Consider the following 22,302-nt stretch of genomic DNA (forward strand, 5'->3'; position numbering starts at 1 on the left):
TCTGAGAAATAAGTCAGATGTGGATGAAGATTTCCTCAGTCTTCAGTAAATGTTCCCATCAACTCTGATGAGCAGAATGTACAGTATATCCACTAGATGGCACACAGAGTCTTTTGTTTCTCCTGAGCTTGGTTATTAGTTCAGAATTTAGTCAGTGCTTTATAGTTATTTATTTCCGTGGCTCCGAGTTTCATTTGCAAGTATTTGATGAGTGCCAAGAATGTGTTAGGCACATGAACCATCGCCTCATACCAGGGGATTGACCACTGCATGTTTTTATTGGAACAGGGACAGAATTGCTTTTTCTGGGACTTACCATTATTTTTTTTTGTTTTTTGTTTTTTTTTAAAACCCTTACCTTCCGTCTTGGAGTCAATACTGTGTATTGGCTTCAAGGCAGAAGAGTGGTAAGGGCTAGGCCATGGGGGTAAAGTGACTTGCCCAGGGTTACACAGCTGGGAAGTGTCTGAGGTCAGATTTGAACCCAGGACCTCCCACCTCTAGGTCTGGCTCTCCATCCACTGAGCTACCCAGCTGCCCCCTACTTACCATTATTTTTAACACTAAAGAAAGCTCCTCTGAGTATTAGGTAAAGTGATGCCGCCATTAACAGGCAATGAAAGACTGTGCTAGGTGCTTGGGTAGAAGGCTAGAGCGTGAGGAAGCCTTGTTCTCCAGATGCTTCTGTTCTACCAGGGAAGAAAAGAGGCGGCCAAGTGTCTATGCATATGGCGCCATGAGAACAAGACAAAGGCCAGGGCTAGGCAGTCCTGGGAGATGAGGAAGCCACGATGGAAGTATTTTTTGTTCAGTAGGCATCGAGGAGTCTCTGAAGCTGTCTGTCTGTCTACTTAAAGGGTTTAGCAAAGTAGTGAATTAGGACAATGACTGGTTGGCAGAATGAAGAGGTGCTTTAACTAGGGATGGTAACCAAGGTTTTTCCCTAGGGCACTGCAATTGGAGAGTAATGATAGTATTTTAGGGGAAAACAAACACTGAGTTTAGCACCTAGTTAGGAAGATTAACTAGCCCTGGTGGTCAAACTCTAGGTGAGAGAAAGACTCATCTGGTGTCTCGCTGGTCTGGCTTCATCCCTGTTCTCTTCCTTGGTACTTTTTCCAGCAGTAGTTTAGTGGTATCCTGGGGTCTCTGTCTCCTTGTCACTAGATGCTATCAGGGTCTTTCTACCCTTTAAGAACCGGGATCCTAAAATGCCACGTTCCTTGTTGTTCCCCTGCTCTCCTCCATCTTCTTTGCCATGCTAATAAATGTGTGCCAGTAGGGCATTTCATGGTGCTTGCCCTTGGCATGAGAATTGCTGATTCTGGAGAGGATGAAGCTTGGGTCAGAGATTGTTCAGGTACTGAACTGGAAGCAGGAAGAGGAGTTAGGAGACTATTACAATAGTTGATATACTTGGGATTCTACAAAAATACCACATTTCCCACATAAGCTTTTCGCAAGCAAATGAAACCTGAACAAAAGAATACCTCCTTCAACAAATGCATTTCCAAACACCTAAATGAAAACCTAAGCAAAGAATGGTTTTTAAATTTTTTATTTAGAATACAAAGAATGGCTTTTAAAAATTATAATTATAAACTTCCTAATAAAATAGTTAAAAGAAAATAAAAACTGGGGAAGATTTTGTTTTTTCAAACTCTTAAATGAGTCTCAATTGTATTTGCATACATAAGCAGGCTCATCTGAGATGAACACACATTAACATCATGCTTTTTTATTTTATTTTTTAAGCTACAATACCACTGCTTTGAGAGCAGGCATTCTTAACCTTTTTTGCATCATAGACCCTTTTGGCAGGCAGGTGAAACCCATGGACCCATTCTTAGAATGCATACAATAATTCATTTAAATGGAGAAAATAAAACATATGGTAAAAGGAAATGAATTCTACTGAAATAGTTATTAAAATGTAAAAAAAAAAGTTCACATATCTCAGGCTAAGAATTTCTGCTTTTGGGAGATCTACCTATAAATAAAATGGTATATTCTACTTTAATGCAAAAAATTCATGTAGACTAACATCTTCAGAGGGGAATATAACACCAGAGTATTAAATGTTAAGGTTAAATAATTATAATTCATCAAGCTAACAAGCTGTGCTTTAATGACCAAAATGGCCCTATTCTTTTTCTGTTAAAAAATTGCACTTTTCATATGTCTACTAAACCAGCTCCAATCAATTAACAGAAATGACAATCTCTTGATTTCACTATCTACTATTCCACGGGTTTGGTATTCAACCCAGTTCTAAGATAATCAAATCTGAATTGCCTTGATGAAGATAACTGATGATTCCATGACTACCATACGATTAAGACTAACTGTGCAACTTTTCCATCTCTAAGAATTACATAGGTTTCCTTGCAGTGGTTAATGACAACCTGAACCCAGGTATAATGGGAAGGTAAAACAAAGGTTAAATCCATTGGCAGGTCTTTAATGCTGTGTTTGTGATTTACCTGAAAAACATATTTCCACTAGGCTATGGCTTATAGCTAAATTTTGTTCTCTGATTCCAGTACTTAAAAATATGTCTATGTTTTAGCAAAAATAATAAAAGGCTTCTTTTTTGACTTCCAAGAAATGAAGAGAGGATTCTATTACTTTTTTTTCTTTTTTTGGCTAGGAAAAAATGAAAGAGATCATGTAAAGCATTTGAAACTTATTTATCAAGAAATGACAAGCAATTCAAGGGTACCAAGGGTTGATCTAAGTACTTAGAGTGATTATCAAAAATAATGATCTAACTTGAACACATGAATGAGATTCAAGTATTACTCTCATTTAGGGCCTATTTAAATTCCTCAGAGGCTTACTGGTATCAAAGGGAGAATAGTTTAAAGTGGAGAAGAATGAAAATAAGATATTGAAAAATGGAATTTAAAATGTAAGACAATGGCTGAAGATTATTGCATAGCATCACTATGCCTGTTAAGACAATACCACTATTTAAATATAAATACATACAGGCAAGTAAATAATGTAAAAACACATATATAAACTGGCTGCAACCAATCTGCCTTCTAAATACATTCAGCACTGATTGAAGTTTAATGTAAAAAAAGGAAAAACTCCAAAACAAACAAACAAAAAATGAAAAGAAAACCCCACTGACAGATTAAGGACTTAAGGTGCAATACTTTTATGCCTTGAAAGCTTATGTCCGCTTCTCTTCCTCTCCTCTATTTATGCTCAGTATGGAAAAGTTTCAGCATTCTGCAACTACATATGGTTCCAAATTACCCCTTCTATTTTTCAAAATTTGATGATTTAACAACATGACAAATTTGGGATTCCTATTACATAATTTTCCAAAAGTCAGTTCAGTTTTAAACTTAAGCTATTAAAACTTGCAACTAGATTAAGAATTGTGGGATCCTCCATATTTAACATCTTTAGTTAACATATTTAACTGGAGTCCCCAGGGTTCTAATCGGAGTAGGAATGCATTTTCACTCCTTACTATTCCGATTTGCTGATGTTCGTATTATGGAACTTCTATCATTTTGTGTTCAGAGTTGTCTTTACCTGGACTGAATCATTAAGAACAACTTTTAACCTCATTTCACATAAAGAGGGCTTAAGTAACAACGGCATTTAATTTTTAAAATGGCCGGAATTTAATTTATTAGGTGGTTGTTCTACTTTGCAGAATACTTTTTAATGAATTCTTGTAAAGATCATGCGGTGTGCACATACACATACTCATGATATAGTTCAGTCTGGGTAGCCTGTACAAGCAGGAGTGGATAGCATCAATACGGTATAAAATACATGCCCATGACTGAAGTGTCTAGGCACAAGCAGAAGGATCAGGAAACCCCCTCCAAACTCAGAAGGATAAATCAAACTCTTTTAGGTCTTCTATTAACACAGCAAAACAAGTAAATGTTGTCTTGGTTTTCTTTCATAGATCATCCAGGATAGGTTTAGTAAAGGCCTCTTGCATGTTCTAAGCTTAGTGCTTCCAAAGTACCAAAACCTTCCTGTGTGTGTGTGTGTGTGTTTTGTTTTTTTTTTTAATTCTGTGGAAGGTCTTCTTTATCTTGAGCATTTTTATTTTATGTTAACAGAAGAATGCTAAACATCCCAAAGAGGCTTTTTTGGGGAAGATTAAGTGGCCAAACTGAAAAAGAAGGCTTTTTTTGTTGTTGATGGCAAGAACAGAAAATATCCCATGAGGCTAAGTGACTCGGAAGAGAAACTAAAATCAACTTGGTTTCTCATCTGATTTCTAAAAAGCTAATTTAGTTTTAGCGAATATATGATGGAAATTATCTGTGGCATTAACTCTGTGGCTATCATTAAAATATGAAGGTGGGTTCTGGGAGCCAATTTTTTGGCAAGGTTCACTTTTTACTCACTAGAAAGATCAGCCTATATAAGCCTATATGTTGAGTTGGAAGTTTCTCTGCCAAAATAGATTTGAGCCTTGAAGGAGAGTCCCTGCTTAGAAAGCTTTGGATTCTTTTACAGAGCAAATAAGTTCCAGGTCAAATATTTGGGGGGGGGGGGTTGTAGAGGGTCCCATAAAATAATGGCTAGAAAAATAGAAGATATTTTCAGGAAAAGGAAAAAAGAAAAGACTCCAACAATCTCTGCTATATCCCATTAAAACTAATTGCATAAATTGTCACATCTCAGTGTTAGAATATATGTGCAAGAAGGTCTATTTGATATATCCCAGTATTTTTCTGCATTAGTCAGACATATTTTTGTGGACAGGTAGAGACACCTTTACTGTGAAATCAAAATAGTAGTTTCAGAAGAATGTAAACACCATTAAGAACTACGATATGTTAAAAAGGGATGCTTTATTGTTCTGATAAATGATAGAATAACTTAAAGTAGATTTGGAGGCACACTATATTTCTCGGTAAATAAAATACCTTCTCTGAGAAAATACATCATCAATTAGAACTTGGTAGGACTTCTGATCTGGGGATAAATACATTGCTTTCTCACAGTTAAACTACACTTATTTTGAATTTTTTAAAAATAAAAAATCCACCAATTAGTTATTATAATATATGGTTTATGCATTATGACTTCCCAGATGCTTTCCCCCATCATTCCTGTGGCTGAAGTCATTCTTGGTTCTGTCGTCTTTTGGACAGGCATCACGCTAAAGAGAACTGAGATGGAGTTCAGAGCTCAGAGGGAAACAGAAAAGCTGATTTATTTTGAAAATGCCTGTGGTCTAACACTTTGGTTGGCAGAAAGTGCAAAGTAGGGGAAAGAGGTGTGTAGGATAAGTTAAGAATGACTTAGTTTTTGTTTTCCCCAGTATTTTGCTCCCACCCTCTATTTTTTAGTATGCCAGATTCGAAAAGGGAAAAAAAGACGGCTCAGAAGGGGAAACAGAACTGTGAAAAGATGTCTAACGTTTCTCTTTGATGAAAAATGAGACTCTTATTTTAGTGAATATGTTATTGCCTCAACGCCAGGGGAAAAGCAACCGTCATTAGAAAAACGAATTGCTCAGCTGTTTATAAGCAAAAAGCTCTGGGGGAATTTCTCAGGACCCAAAAGGCAAAGCATTGCAGGGTTATACAAACATATGTTGCAGGTGTTTTAGGGTAGACAGGTGGGCAAACCTCAACCACTGAAAAGGATTTGGTTTAATATACTGTAACTGAATCTGGAGCACCTAAACGCATCCAAGTGCAGAAGAGCCATAGTAAGAGTGAACTGTATCTGTAGAGCAAAAATTCTCCCTAAAATAATTATCTTGTTAGTGCCAAGCAAACAGGATTTTTTCTTCTTGTAGTTTTATAGCAAACAAATACTGCCAATTACAGTTTTTTGGAAAACTAAAGGTATTTTAAACCTGGAACAAAGAACAGCCTGAAATAGCAATAATTATCCAAAAAAGATAAGGATGAAGTATTGTTGCCTTTATTTAAACAAATATTCCTAAGGAGACAGTTTTCTGTAATATCCCCTTTATGCTTCACCAGGCAACATTAGATTTATCATAATTCTCCTAAAGCCTAAAATATTTCTATATTAAAATGCTAATTTTGCCTGTGTGTGCATGTGTGTGCGTGTGCGTGTGCGTGCGCGTGTGTGTTTTGCCTGTAATTAAAGCTGGGGAAATTTGTGATCTGATATTCACTGATCACTAGAGGGTCTGCAAAGGTCAGACCATTTCTCTCTCTTACTGCCCTTTTCATTAAAAAAAAATACAAGTATGTAGTGGTTAAAAAAGCATACAGATCAGATATTTAAGAGTTCACAAAATTTCTTAGTAATTTAAAAAAGAAGCTCCAATAAGTAACCTTGAATACATGTGGAAATACCAATAAAATAGGTACATGAGAAAAAAAATTTTATATTTTTAGCTTTGCAAATTATCCAAGAAAATTCATTTCTTTTTTATTGTTAGCTGTGAATGAATGTGTTCAACCTTAACACAGATGCCAATATATCTATTAATAAACAGCAATACCACTGATCCCACTTAAACCAATTTCATGTTACCTATACCATGCTAATTTTCCAGTGTCCTGTATTGTGTTAATATTTTATCTAGTTTTATATAGAGGATGGAGAGATGAAATATGTGTATATAAGAGCCAAACTGTTGCTGTGCCTATAAGCATGCAGCGAGAATAATACATCCAACTCGATGGAGGTTTAAAAAAAATTATAGTATTTTGCTCTTAATTAGCTATCCAATGAGGATTCTTTCATGACCAAAGCTAAAAATCATCTCCTCCACCTATAATAATAATAATGATTATGTATTCTATTAGGAAATAAGTATTAGAAATGAATACAAAAATGTATAACAATATAGAAGAATCCAAGGAATTTTAATATATTTATCTAAAACCTCTAACTAAAAAAAAAATCCAAAAGGTCTTAAGAGAATTTTTTTAATTTAAAAAAATAGATAATTGGGTAAAACCCATAGACAAAACCCCTGAATTCATGCCAACCTCATTTTACATACTGAATAAGCCCAATTCCCTTAAGTGACATCCCCATGTACCCTGGCAAGCAGAGATTTCAGATGGCAGAAAAGCACTTTAAACCACCTGTGCGTTATGCTCTGTTTCTAACTTCATACAATAAATATATACCAAAAGAGAAATTAAAAATGTTTTCCCCTTCCTCTAATATATTTAAATATGTGCATTTGCTTAGAAGGTTGCCAGATTAACAGGCCCCCAAATATGCTATTTATATACAGAAAGTAGGTGTTTAAAAAATGTCTGGTAGTGCTACAAGTTTTTCTACTTTGCCCTAACAATGTGGCTTAGCCCAAGATCTCTTTTGGTCAGAGGAGATTGATTATCTTTCAGAGGTTGCTGAACTCTTGGTCTTTCTGCTCAAAGTATGTCAGCACGAAAGGGGACTGTGATGGTGGTTTCCCCAGGAGCCATTCCAAGGCAGTTTCTGTGGGCTCCTTCTAGCACCCCTCTCCTCCCAAGGCACAGACTGTGGGTAAGGCAGGGCGACTTGAGAGGAATAAATGTGAATAGTGCCCAATCATGGTTTTAATGCCATTTTTATCTGCATTCACTTGAAAATAGCATGAACACATCACAAATGGAAGAGTTAGCTATGTAAATTCAAGTAATAGGCAGAAAGAAGTCAACAGTGGCGGTCTCTCTGTGTCAACAAAGCTCTGAATTTATGGGGTTCTGCCAGAATGAGGCTGGCCTCAGAAAGGAGGTAAATGGAATGGACAGACTGGCTGTGGCGATTTCAGGTAATAACTCTGATCTTGTTCCTTCTCATTCTCCCAGTGACACTTCTCTTGCGTGAGACTCTTGTTGGGGTCCCTTTTGTCAGTATAACATGTTGTCTGTAGCCCTGCAGAGATAGCTCTCTTGGAGGAAGAGGCTGATTATTCCTCTATGGGCATTCATTTGGTATTAGTGAAATCTTAGATGAGCAGAAAATGCTATAAAAATCCATAGAAGACTGTTCTGTAAATCCGGTACTATTCGTTCATTCATTCATCCATTCCTTCGTTCGTTCTTAGACGTAGAATTGTCAGATAATGACCTAAAATAGCCTTCTAATTGGTCTCCCTGTCTTAAGCCTCTCCCCACTGTAATTCAGCTTTGACTCTTTATTTTCCTTAACTGCAGGTCTGCCTGTGCTACCACCTACTCAATAAACTCCACTGGTTCCTTAATTACCTCCAGGACCAAACAGAAAGTCCTTTATTGGGCTCTTTTCCAGTCTTCTTACACCCCCTTGAAAGTCCTTATTTCGATCTCATTGTTTCCCTACGTTCCATGAAGACTTAGATCCCACTCTACCTTCTGCAGGAGGCTTTCTTAATCTCACCAGGTACAACTGCCACCCTTTTGAGATTACTTTCAATTTATTTTACACACGATAGTATATTCCAAGTGATTTCCACACTGTGTCCTCAACCTGTGAGCTCTGGGAGGGAAGGGCATGGATTTGTCTTTCTTTGTATCTTGCGGGCTGAGCACAATGCTTGGCACCTTCTAAAGGTTTAATAAATGCCATTCACTTGACTGGGAAATCACATAAATTGGTCGATTCCAAATCCTACCAGTCGGAATGGTCAGAGCTGTAGCTGTCTTCACTGAATGCCCTCAAAATAAGGGTGCTTGGTTTAATGAATGAATGAAACAGCAATTATTAAGCACCTGTTAGAGGCCAGGCACTGGGAAAAGGAGGTCAGCTTCTCCCCTGGAGGCGTTTACACTCACGAGGGGAAGTCTGCACAAATTGGAGAGGGCAGTCAGGGAGACTCTGGGATGGAAGGTGGGGTCACTGGGCCATCAGTGGAAATGGCCTTTCTGGCAATGAGAGCATCACTTGATCCTGCCCTACAACAAGAGGTGGAAGAGGAGGGGAAAGGCAGGAGGGTGGCCTTGGTGCCAGCTCCATGTAGGAGAGCCAGAGGGTGGAGCCCCAGGGGCTAGGGAGTACAGCAGGAAAAGGAGATGGCTCTCCTTCCCTCTACCTCTCTGTGTCCCTGGCTTCCTTTAAGGCCGCAGCTCTGCAGGAGTCCACCTCTACTGGAGGCCTTTCTCAATCCCCTCATCGACACGGGCCAATCCTTTTCAGATTACTTTTCATGTACTTGGCACCAAACTTTTATGTCCCAATTTTATGCACCTCGTCAATTAGAATGTACTTTCCTTGAAGGAAGTAACTTTTTTATAATTGTTTTTTGCATTCCCAATGCTTAGCACAGGGCCTGCAAAAGCTTTTTAAAATGCCCATTGACTGCCTGACATTCAGAAGAGACGACTTCTCTATTTTCCAAGATCTCACATCACTCTTAAAATGAACCTCTGCTATGTACCATTCTTTGTATAGGGTAGACACGCAATAAATGCTTGATGAACTGAATTGAATCTTTGTATCCCTGCAACTTAATACAGAATACTGCAATTAGTAGGAACCTAATACTTTCTTTTTGAATTGTAGAAATGAACTCCTCAGTGATCTCTCTATTTCCAGTTTTTCAGCACTCCAATCCATCCTCCCCACACCTGAAAAAGCAATATTCTTACAGCACAGGTCCTATAATTGTTACTTTCCTAATCAACAAACTCCAGGGTCTCCCTATCATACCACCTTTAGGCTCAAAACCCTATTTTGGTATTTGGCATTGAAGTCTTTCCCCAACCAGCTGAAGGACCTGGGAGTATCATCTGGGACAGGAGAAAACTCATGCAGTATATGATATCTACCTTTAACCATGGGAGGAAAGCCATTAGATTTGCTCAGTTTGGTTTTAGAGGGCACAACCAGGAGCAATGGGTAGAAACATAAGTTTTCTAACAATTAGAACACCAAAAGTGGAACAGCCTGCCTTGAGAGGTTGAAGTTTTCCCCCCTTAAAATCTTTAATAAGTGGAGGCTGGAAAACCAGGTTAGAAGTGTCAGAATTTTTCTTTGAGTATTCATTGGATTACAAGGTTGCTGAAGTCCGTTCCAAATCTAAAATCCGTGACTGTACCCTTCTTACCTTATTACAGATTACTTTTCTTCTGACTCTCTATGTATGGTTCAGTCAGACTGGCCTTCTTGCAATTTCTCGTACATGAAATTTCAGACCTCATCTCTGATGAGTTTTTGCTCAGGCTTTCTCTTATTCCTGAGTGCACACCCTCCTTATCTCTGCCTTGTAGCCATCCCAGCATCCATCTCTGCTAAGCTCAAATCCTACCTTCCACCTGCAGCTCTAAAACGAGTGCTCTGTCTCTCGTCGTCGAGTTGTTTTTCAGTCATGCCTAATTCTTCATGACCCCATTTGGAATTTTCTTGGCGAAGATACTGGATTTGGACTTGTGAAGAGAGCCGTCCCGATTCCAAGCCTGGCACTCTCTCCACTGCTGATGTATGTGCTTATACTATTTGGTGTATCTTTCCTTTTTTGTTCTGAAGGAATGAAAGCTCTCCGAGGGCAGGCATTATTTCATTTCTACACTAATACAGTGCCCAGCCCACGCTGGTCGGCTGACTTGAGACACCGAGTTAGGGTCTACTCTCATAAAGGAACTGGAGATGACATGCAGAATGAGCCAAGAATGGCTAAGATTCCAACCACGAAGAACAGTAAAACAACTCGACCCAATGTTGTTCCTTATTCAAGTAGGAAGGACGAAGTTAAAAAATATGACCCAGGTTTGCTTTCAATATAAATACTGGGAAAAGCCATTCAAATATCCTCATCGTAGCAATCTTTTCAGGACTGCAACAGCAGAATGAACAATGTCCTGGGGGTCAGAAGGTGTAATTCTAACTCTGGTTCTGCCCTCTGCTAACTGTATGATGATCCTAGACCAAGTCACTGAACTGTCATTTGTTTTTCCATCTATAAAATGAAGGGATAGGACGAGATGCTTTGGAAGGTCCTATTCGAGCTTCAAAAATCTATGATTCTGCCAATAAATGAAGACGTTGTCAGAGCTGACTGGCAACTAATGCAGTCTCGCATGGCTCCCTAAATTTTTCTTGGTGGTTAGGATATTAGCAAGATAGAATCAGTAGTTCGTTAGCATAGTTCCATTACAGCTTCTGGCAATAACAGGGAAGAGAAGTCAGCAATGGTGAAGAGTAGACGTCCCTCGATGTACTATACTACTAGGAAGGATTAGTTAATATGGGCTCTCTAGGGGGGTGGTCCATGCTAGTCTGACAGAGCCATTCATTCAATGCGCTTTAATTTCGTAAATGTTTTTTCTTTCTTTTTTAAAAATGTAAGTTTAATAACGAACAACACAAGTAACAAAGAAAAAAATCCCAAATGTTTAACTGTGCCCCTTAGTTGTAAAGAAGACAGAACTAAAAGAATTAACAAATGAGAAACAAGGAAATGAAATGCTTTTGTTCTATGGCCCCTTGCAGGATTTCACCACCTTTGCCTTTTTAATCCAGGGATGCTTTAAGATACTGGTAGTATTATCTACATGAGCAAAATTCTGTTTTACATCCTTTATGCCTCTCCCTAGCCTTACATTCTCTAATCCTGGGCATGTCTTGTCAGCACAGTCTCTAGGCCTCAGTTTACTGGATTCTCAGGAAGAGCATAGCAGTCAGTCACCTCAGAGTTCCTAATCCTGGTCCCAAGGACGGGGAAGCCAGGCTAGTGCACAAAGGATACACACAAGGTACATACCTTGTCTCTTGCATCCATCTAGTAGAAGCAGAAAGATAGAAAGCAGCTGGTGTGTTCTTTGGTGATTAGCTGCAATATGCTGCAATTTGTGGAAAATTGTGTATGAGGACAGAGTAAAGGAAGCTCCAGGAGAGGGTTGCCAATCCGACCTCACATTAGGAATGCAAGAGGCACGGTTCCCTAGGGGTGTGTTTTACATCATTTGGGCACCTCCTCTGGGCTCCTTTCCTCAGAACCAGTATTACAGGATCTGGGGTGACTTTGTATTAAAAGTGGAGGCTAACTGCTGGGTCTCAAAGATCCCTAATGTGGTTTGAGCATTTGGATTTGCTCAATGCTTTTCAGATGATGCTTCAAGGTTGTCCTCTAATGAACTAGTGAGTTTAAACAGCAATTCAACTGCAAATAAAATGAGCGAGCTTATACCACATTAATAGCTATCTTCTGCATTCATTTTGAACCCTCAGGAAAAAAAAAAGAACAACCTAGAATGAAGCTAAGTGGAAAGAGAATCCAAATGTCATCTTAACTAGTTTTCTGGATCTAAAAAAACTAGATACTACACAACCTCTCTATTTTTCTTTCTTGATATTCTTCTTAGTGCTGATCCCTAAAGACAATTTAATAGCCTAAAGTAGAACCTCAAAAGGAATAAATGATACATATCTATCTATGTTTTAGATAGAGGGGGAAAAAAGAGAGAAATGAAGTGTTAAGGGAGGTTTGTATACTTGGACCATAAAAAAATACAACAGAAAATGTCCACAAGCAATCAAATTACTAACAGAAAAATTCTGTATCATGAAGACTGGTCAGTTATAAGACCAAGCCATTTTCTGGAAATTCTTACAGCTCTCAGCTTAATCAGTTCATATCTCCTTTAAATAATTTCTTTTAAATCCTTACCTTCTGTATTAGAATCAACACTAAGTATCAGTTCCAAGGCAGAAAAGTGAAAAGGGCTAGCTAATGAGGTTAGATGACTTGCCTAGGGGCACACAGCTAGTAAAGTCTGAGACCACACTTGAACCCAGGACCTCCTGGCTCTAGGCCTGCCTCTTTATCCACAGAGACATTTGGCTGTCCCTCCTTTAACTCGTTTTCAATAAACACGACAGATAAAGAGCTCCAAAGGGCTGCCAAAGCTATGTGGGTGGCAGTGTACAAAAACCTCTAAAGGCTGAACTTCTGATTTCCTATAGTGATGATCTTCTCAAAGATGTGAAGTATTTTTAAAGGGAAGAAGGGCAACTCTCTTGGCTTATTTTTCCAGAAGCCAGTGAAATTAGGAAATATCATTGCAGTGAACAGACAATGTTCCCATTATGTAGACAGAAAGGTTCTGGACTTCTGGCACTTTTTCAAGGTCCGCAGGGACAAAACGATAGGCAGGATTTTTCTTCTCTCTCCCGTGCCTTTTCCTCGACTGCCAGCAAAGAATCACTTCTTCAAAAGTGGGAGCTGTGATGATCATGTGGTTGAACATCTTGTTACGATGAAAAGAGAAGAAACAAACCAACACTAGTTCTGGAGTGTTCCCTCATTTGTTTATATGTTGTACTTTTCTGCCACTTGCAGATACCCCCAGCACGGATAACCTAATTAACACCTGAATGGTTTGTCCCCATGGGAGGCATGGATAATTGAAATCCATAGAAAATTCACCATTTTTTTTTAATCCAACAGTTTCCATCTCCTTCCCCAAGAAAACCTTTGTGAGAGATCCTGAACTGTGGTAAAATGACCGACTTTAAGTTTTTAATATGATGTTACCTTCTACCTGTCCTTTGGGAATGGCGATCATACAAACAGTGAAGCTGCAGGGATCCAAAGAAGGCGAAGCAAGGGCTGGCACCCCTGCAGCTGGCGCCCCTGACACTCGACTGCCATTGCTGTGATCCTTGGAAGCCGATGAGGGTGGCCTCGATAGCTTATGGGTGCCCCCTGAATAAAGGGAGTGGGCTGACTCGGGAATGCACTTGCTGCTTAACGACTGGAACGTTATGCCAGTTCTCAAGCCTAGAATGCTCTTGCTGCTGAGTATTTAAGTCTTCCTCCCCCTTCTTTTTCATATGATAGGCGGTCAGTAAAAGTATTGCTTGGGCTGGGAATGGCTAGGAAGGCACAGTGAAATATCTGGGACCTATTTCTTTAGTAGTAAGTCTGGTAATTGCATTATTCCCATGTTAAATGTTCCCACTGAATGTCTAGTCCTCTCTCTGCCTTGGTGGACGGCTGAGTAAGTGCCGCCCCAGATTTCTCTCCCTCATTCTTAGCACGGGCAGAGCTCAGGTGTTCCCACTTGCTGCGGCCAGTCCACTGGGGCCACAAGGACTTTTCTGTGGCAGAGTTAGTGGAGATCTGGCTGGTCTGTGTGATTCCCAGTGTGGCCTCCACCCATGGAGACCAGAACCCGAACTGTCCTTCTGGGGGCCTGAGCACGGAGAAGAGGGATCAATAACAAAGAACTACAGCACCTCTTCTTTCTGACCAGGGAACCCTCCCCAAAGGCCTTTTCTCAGAATAACCCAATGGGGGTTGGTGGGGGAGTCAGAATAAGCATTCTCACTTTATCCGTGAGGAAACACAAGGAGAGAGACAGGGAGGGATCCACTCCCAGCCCCATGGTCAGGAAGTCAAAGTTTTCATACTTGAACTCAGCTCTTGAAGCTCCACGTTCTGTACCTTTCCCTCAAGCACACAATGTGAGACACTTCCCACTCGTTCATCTTTTCCAACGACTCTGCCGAGCCTACACTAGCAGGGAGGCTTCCACTGAACAACATACTCTATTCAAAACTGGAAAGAGGAGCAAACACCAGGGTAGTTTCGGGGTTATGGCAAAATTGCCTTCAGATCAGACTCCTAACGGTCCCTGCCATCTTCTTTGTGAACAGGCTCTGTTTGGGGGCCCATTCAGGCAGTGAGCAGGGTCCTACTAAGAAAGAGAATTTAGTTACATTCAATAAACATTATTATGGGGCATCTTCTGTGCCAGGCAGCACACTGGGAACAGAAAATACAACTAGCCCTTGCCCTGGAGGAACTTAGATTCTGTGGGAGGAGAAATAATAACAAGACAATTTTTGGAAAGAGAGAGAACTGACCCCACAGTTCTTTGTCTTTATCTGAAAGCAGAATACTAGACTTAGCAGGAATTCCACAGGAATAGCTACCTTTTAGGGGCCACACAATGCATTAGGTTCAAGAGACTTAAGTATACAACATAAATACAAAATAATTTGGGGGTAGGAGGGAGAGCACTACTAATGGCGGTTAGGGGAAGGAAAGGAGTCCCTCTTGCTGAGAGGGGTTTCCATGAGACAGAGGTAGGGAGGAGGCAGATTCCAGGCCAAGGAGGCAGTCTATGTAAAGGTCCACGGTGAGTATGGGAAATAATAAAGAAGGCAATTTGGCTGGAACCTAGGATTCATGAGGGAGATTAATGTGTAATTAGTTTGTAAAGAGAGCTTGAAAACAGACTATTAAAGACCTTGAATACCAAACAGAAGATAGATAGATAAAGCATTTATTAAGAAATGACTGTGCCAGGCCCTGTGCTAAGCTTTAGTAATACAAATGTAAGCCAAAAAGAAAAAAAAAGATAATTATTGCCCTCAAGAGGCTTCCCTTTTTATAGAAGATGACTTATAAGAGGGAGCTAGATATTGGGGAGATAGAGGTGGAAGGTAGTGGCCAAGGTGGAAAAGTCCAGAAAGTCAAGAGAATAGAAGAAAAGTGGACAAGCATCATCTGGGCTCCTTATGAAATGTCAGTACCAGATAGGAGCTCACCCAAAAGAGGAGGGGGTATGAGGCGGAGGCAACTTCAGGGTAAGAAGATTGCTGGCATAGAAGTAAGAAAATCTGGAAGGTCAGGAGTGGGGCCAGGAGAGATTTTTTTCTATTTTATTACAGAGGAAATGGGGAACCAGTGAGGCTCCTTGATGAGGGAAGTCAACAGAAATGAAACTATGTATGGGAACTCTATGGAGGATGAACTGGAGGAGGAGAGAGGAGCTGAAGGCAGGAGCACCAATTGGGAATTTACTGCAAAAGTCCAGATAAGAAGCAATGAAGCTCTGACCCAGGGTGGGAGCTGGATGAGCAGAGAAAAGGGGATGGAGGTTAGAGACACCATAGAGGTAGAATTGACAAGATTTAGCAACTGTTTTGATAAGGCTGGAACAGAAGCAAAGTGAAGATTTTTTTTTTAAGTTGCAAATTTATTATACATTTGGAAGCTTCTTTACTTAAAAACAAAAAGCTTGTTACCTCTTTTCAAGGCAAAATGTTTCAAAATATAATTTTTCTTTTAAATGTAGTCAGTACACAATTGTTTATAAAAGCTGTGTGTGTATATACTACATATATAAAATATACATGTAAATTTTTATAAATTTATAAAGACAATTATAAAGACAAGATTTACATAGTACCCCATCAGGAAAAAAAAAACTTTTAAATTCCTTAAGAATATCTACATATATCTCATATTTTTAATTAGATAATTATGAAATGTATAGATGGAAATAATTAGAAGGTAATTAATGATTCAGAATTAGAGAAGAGAGAGGTAAGGGCTAGACATTTGCTTTTTGTAGCCATGTGTGGAGGAATGCTAACTAAACCCATGGAAATTGATGAGGTCACAGAGAAAGAAGAGTATTGAGAGGAGAGCAGGGCACTGGGCAGAGTCCTAGTGAGGGGATGGAGCATGGATGATACTGGAGCAAAAGAGAAGGAAAAGGAAAAGTTAGTCTAGCAGGAGAACTAGGAGAAAGAGTATCAGGAAAGAAAAAATATCTAGGAGGTAAAACTGTCAAAAACTCCAGAAAGGTAAAGAATAAGGAATAAGAAAAGGATATCCAATTAGAAGTTAGGAGATAATAGTTACCTTGGATACAGTAGCAATATATATTTTTGAATATTATATTTGTTAGAATGTTCCCTTACCACAAAAATTATGAGTTACATTAATATGGATATTTTTCCCTTTTTAAAAATGGAATCATCTACAGTTATCAACATATTTTTTAATTTCCCTTAAAATAACTGACTCAAAAATTTTGGAGAAATTATTCAAAGTTCATGTTTTTATTTAAAAAACAAATCCCTTTGTAAATCCAAAGTGATTAACTTGTGTGATCAGATTTCAAACCTCAAAAACCACAATCACATCATTGTCAGGGGTCTTGATATAATTTGCCATTGTAACTTTATAGGTAAAGATGTTTATGGAGAAGGTTCAGAACTTTATTTGTTAAAACACAAATAACTTAAAGAAGCCAGCCTTTTTGCTGAAACTTCAGCTTTCTTCGACTTTAGGAATTACACAGGCAGCAAAGTGGCATAATGGCTAAAATGTGGACTGGTAGTTAGGGATGTTTGAGTTGAAAACTAGCTTCAGATACTCACTAGCTGTGTGACCCTAGGCAAGTCATTAATATCTGTTTAGCTCAGTTTCCTCATCTGTTCAATGAGAAAAACAATAGCACCGAATTCAGAGTTGTTGAAAACCATTAAGCGCTATATGGACAGTAACCATTATTAATCAGGTAGATCCCTCTTATAGTTATTTTCATTGTTTCCTAAAATATTTATGCACCATGGGCTGCCACAATATCATGTGATTAAAATATTTAGACCATTTTAGAACATATTTAGAACATTATAAAAGAAGCTGAGATATTAAGGTTGCATAAAAATACGTATTAGATGAGTTTTTTTTTTGACCACTTTCTGGTAATCATTTAAGCATTCCCTATACTTCCCTCCTCCCAAACCATAAAATTAAAAGATTTTCAAGTCCTAGTTATTATGGTCCACTTAGCTCAAACCACATTTAATAATGCTACTGCACTCGACCAGTGGGATTTACTATAAAGGAATCTAAACTTTGATTAAAAACCTAGGGATCTACTTTAGATATTCCTGAAAGGACTGCTTCATTTTTTGCTTTGTATCTCTAACACCTACCCCAGTGCTTTATACACAGTGGATCCTTAAAAATAACGGCATGCTGAAGTGAATTATTAGAATGCTCATGTCTCTTTAAGTATCTCACAGGCTATAAGAGAGTAACTAAGACTTGAAGGAGTATAATATTATTCTCCTCTCCCCAAATGGAGATTCTTAAACTTGGATCTTCTTATGTTTTTAATATAGCCATTTAAGCCGCTAGGTAACATAGATGCCTGAGGAAGAATAGAATATTAACTTCTAATTAGGATTATAATTTAAAGAATATTTCATTACATTACTGAAATCAATCTGGTCTGATTACAACATTTTTAGCAAAAAAAATCAAGTATAACTGAAAAATTAGATTTAATGTATAACAACACAAATATAAAATTATTTCAGGGACTAGTGATATATTTGGTAATAAATAAATTTGGGTAAAGAAATATATGGCCATACTTCTTAATGAAAGATATGTTGAATAAAAAAGAATAAACAGTTCATTTTTGCATTTTTTATATTCTTATTGTAAATCTGTATGATTTTTGTAAGTTGGCTGAACTCATAAACAAAAAACTTTTTGGGAATTTTTCTGTAGTCAAAATGCATGCTTTGTGTTTTGGGTATAAAAACATCTGATCATTAGCATAAACCAAAATATTAATGAAATTAATTTCTGATGTATTTAATTTGTATATATTTTGTATTCTGTATATATTTGTATAATAATTTCTATCTAATTTGTATCAAAACATATATGTAAGTTGATGCTTAAAGAATAGTAACAGTAGCAATATCAACAACGAATTTCCCATTCATTTCTTAGTTCTAAGAACAGTCTAACAAAGAAAGCACAAGTACATATAATTCTTAATAATGCTTCCTTCAGTCTCTCTCTCTCTTCCACCGTAGGAAGAGAATAGAAGCCAATTTACATGGGAAGGGGTGGTCGGGGGGTGGGGAGAAGGAAAAGGAAGTCTGGGCACCAACTGACCCATCACACACCCAGGCTTCTGGAAGTCTCTGGCAGGTAAAGCAGCCATCATGGAAAGAGCCACAAACTCATCTTCTATGCACACTGTTTAAACAGCGAGGCATATAGGGATTGTGAGGGTCCCAACTGCTTAGATAATACGAAGTTAAAGGCAGGAATCAATTTCTGCTGGCCATGTGAGTTTGAAGTCAATCTCTACTTCTTCATTTCTGGAATAGTTACTTATTGAAGCACTGATTTCTGTAAAAGACCTAGTTTGCTAAAGTCATTCATGCTACTGATGCTGTTATGTGCATTTCCAGATATACATATATATATATATATATACACACACACACACATAGATATACATATAGAAAATTATCATTTTTGCATTATGAGTAAATTGAGCAACTTTCTTAAAATCTGACATTTTTCAACTCAGATAAAGAAACGAAACTTAGTATCACCTCAGACATGGAGGCCCAATTTGAATTGGACGAGTCTAAGAACCGTGTGTGTTCTATATTTTTGTAGTCAGTTTATAGGTACATGAATGGCTCTGTGAAACAAAACTGCCTTATTTCTAACTAGTTTCTTCTGCAAACAGTAACATGCCCAGCGAAAGGGCTGCTTACAAACTTAGGAGGTATATTTCTTGAGAAACATTCGAGCCTCCAAGACTGACAAAGGAGAACCAGCAAGTTCCTAGTGCAGAATCTACAATGGTAATTTTTTATGTCCTGTATTTCATTTGTAATAAGTCATTGTGATAAGGTTAACACTTCAACACACACAACAACATACAAATAAGAACGCCCAATGATGAAAATTACTTTGCTTATGTTGCTGTATTAGAATTTTATTTGCTAAAGGGTAAAAACAGATTTGCAAAATTCACAGTTAACTTAAAACAATAGTTTTAAACCTTTTATTCCTAGCCCTTACTGCCTTCAGGAGAGAAGGAACATCTGGTTATTTAAGGAACACAATATGTTCACATTTTCTATGACTTTTGTTTCTAATTGGGTTTTAAAATTTTTTTTTTATTTGAACAACTCTGGTTGGAACTCTGTTTTTTAATCACTTCATATTTTTCAGCTGGCCCTCCTTCTCTCCTCTAGTTTAAGCAAGAGATTCTGTCTGAAAATCTATTCTCTGCTAGTGATAGGACCAAAGAAAAGAAAATGAGACAATTAGGACAGGAGGCTGACAAGGGAAGCCTACAAACCGTATTTATAATACATGGGGTACAACAGTCTGTGGCAATTTTTCATATAATAGTACATATCTGCTATCCCATTTCTTTATACAGAAGAGATTTTCATAAACCTCAAACAATACTCAGACTGTCTAAGTATATGAAATTCCGGTCATTATTTTACCATAGGCACAAATATTTTTCTTTGCAAAGATTAGATCTTGCTAGGAGAATTTCTACTTCCTGTGGTTCAGCCTCTTATAGAATCCCCCTCCCCCCATTCTAAGACTAAAACAACATATTCCTATTTTTAAGTGCGTGGGTAAATTTGCCTCCCTGGCTTCATGCTCATCTAAATGTATTGATGGCCTACACAGAGATCCCGCGGTATTTAGAAGACTGTTTTGTTACACATATTTCAGGCAGTGGTTCCAGTGTTTTCATCTCATGATCCACTTGAAGGACTTCCTGGCTGCCTGCATTTCCCAGATCTCTCTGATCCATCCCATCTCTGTGCCCACTAAGCAGCAAAGATGAAGGGTGAGAAAAAGTGTTCATACTATCGTGTCATACGTCAGAAAAGGAAGGAGTAAGAGTAACTTCTTTCTGCTTCCTAAGTATTTTAGAAAGGATCAATTTCTTATTTGCAAATGTGATTTTGGACTATTAGGAACTGGAAGAGTAAAAGGGGAGAAAGATAAAGATGGAAAGATCAGGAGAAACAAGGCAGGAAGGCAAACTATGAACAAAAGATGGGAAAGTGTTTAAAAACCTTATTTTGGGGGGGCAGCTGGGTAGCTCAGCGGATGGAGAGCCAGGCCTAGAGACGGGAGGTCCTAGGTTCAAATCTGACCTCAGCCACTTCCCAGCTGTGTGTCCCTGGGCAAGTCACTTGACCCCCATGGCCTAGCCCTGACCACTCTTCTGCCTTGGAGCCAGCATTGACGCCAAGGCAGAAGGTAAGGGTTTATTTAAAAACAAAAACAAACAAACCCCCTTACTTGGTAGCGGGATGTGCTAGCTATGCTTTCACTCTTCAGTGACCTCTTGGTGGCCCCTGCCTCTTAGTATGAATGATAGTAGTACAGTTCATTAAGCACCTAGACAGCCAGATCAATAGGCAAAGCGGCACTTCTGAAGGTTCCATCGCCGCCCTCCCTCCCCGGGGCAGATTCGCTCTTCCTTTGTCCACCCGGTCGAGGGTCCCAAGAACTCTCCAAGCCTTCTGTCCATGCTGATCTCCCTTAGATTACTCTAAGGGACGATGTGGGTAGACGCAGAGCTACTTGCAGGTACTGCCCGGCTCAGGCCACACCTGGAACACCGCATTGTGTTCGGGGTACACTTGGGAAGGCCGCCACCGGGAGAGGGAAGCCGGGCTGATGGAGGGCTTCTGGGAGCGGCCCCCAAGGCCTGGCTGAGGGAGGGGCCGCCAGGAGCTCGGGATGCCCAGGCAAGGGGGCAGGGAGCTCGGAGCAAGGGTTCAGAAACGGCTTCGGACGACGAGGATTCCCTCTCCTCGGGGGCCTTCCATCCAAGAGCCGCCCGCTTCACGTTTTGGGGACACGGGGCCTGGGGAAGAAGCCGCTGTAAAGGGCCGACTGTGGGCCGAGCACTGGGCTAAGAGCTTGACTACTGTCATCTTCGATTGAGGAAACGGAGGCAGGCAGGCACGCCGTGCCGTGCGTGCCCTGCAGGGTCTCGGTCTGGACGCGGCTCAGTCCACGGCTGGCCCTGGAGCCCTCGGCCACCTCGCTTCCTCACCCGGGGGGACGGGAAGGTTTCTGAGAGCTCGCTCCACTCCCAGACTCTGCAGTTGTTGGGGGGCCAGAGAACTATGCACTTGCACTGACTGAGGTTTAGAAGAACTACTAATTTGATTTTCCTTGAATGAGCAGCATCTGCCAAATAACTGGCAAATTTCTGCTAAGAAATGAAAACCAATTAACCTCCCCTCCATAGTTAAAAAACTCGTGTATTGTCAATTTATCAGTGTCTTCTGGTGTTTCGGAACGGTTCCAGGGCAAAAATGTTATCTGTATGCTATTACACAGCAAAATGCTATTATCTTGACTGTCCCTTTGCATGGTGCAGAGGTAGGAGGAGCAGCACATACTCTGAATCTCACTCATGGAGAGGAGATCTGTGCAAAGCATCAAAGTTTTCTTTTTGGTGAATAAGCAGGTGCCTTCTGGGGGAGAATAGAGGAAAATGCCTCCCTGCCAAGGGTCCACAAAGTCATCTGAAATGAGCAACGACTGAACATGCAAACAAACCAAATCATGTGTAGGCAGCTAGGTGATACGACGGCTCGTGCACTGAGCCTGAAGACAGGAAGACCAGGGTTCAAATCTGGACTCAGACACTAACTATGTCAATTAATTGCTGTAGGCCTCAGTTACCTTTCTGTAAAATAGGGATAGAGTAGCACTTGCCTCTCAGGGTTTTGGGAGAATCAAAATGAGATAAAATCTGGAAATGCCTCTATAAACCTAAAAGTGCTATGTAAATCCTA

General features: G+C 39.4%; 1 protein-coding gene across 33 annotated transcripts in view; it reads right to left on the reverse strand.

Annotated features, from left to right (window-relative positions):
* TBC1D5 (TBC1 domain family member 5) overlaps positions 1–22,302 on the reverse strand; it is a 682,585-nt gene that overhangs the window by 87,545 nt on the left and 572,738 nt on the right. The window lies entirely within an intron of this gene.

The sequence above is a fragment of the Monodelphis domestica genome, chromosome 5, assembly GCF_027887165.1.
Source record: "Monodelphis domestica isolate mMonDom1 chromosome 5, mMonDom1.pri, whole genome shotgun sequence".
NCBI classification, from domain to species: Eukaryota; Metazoa; Chordata; class Mammalia; order Didelphimorphia; family Didelphidae; genus Monodelphis; species Monodelphis domestica.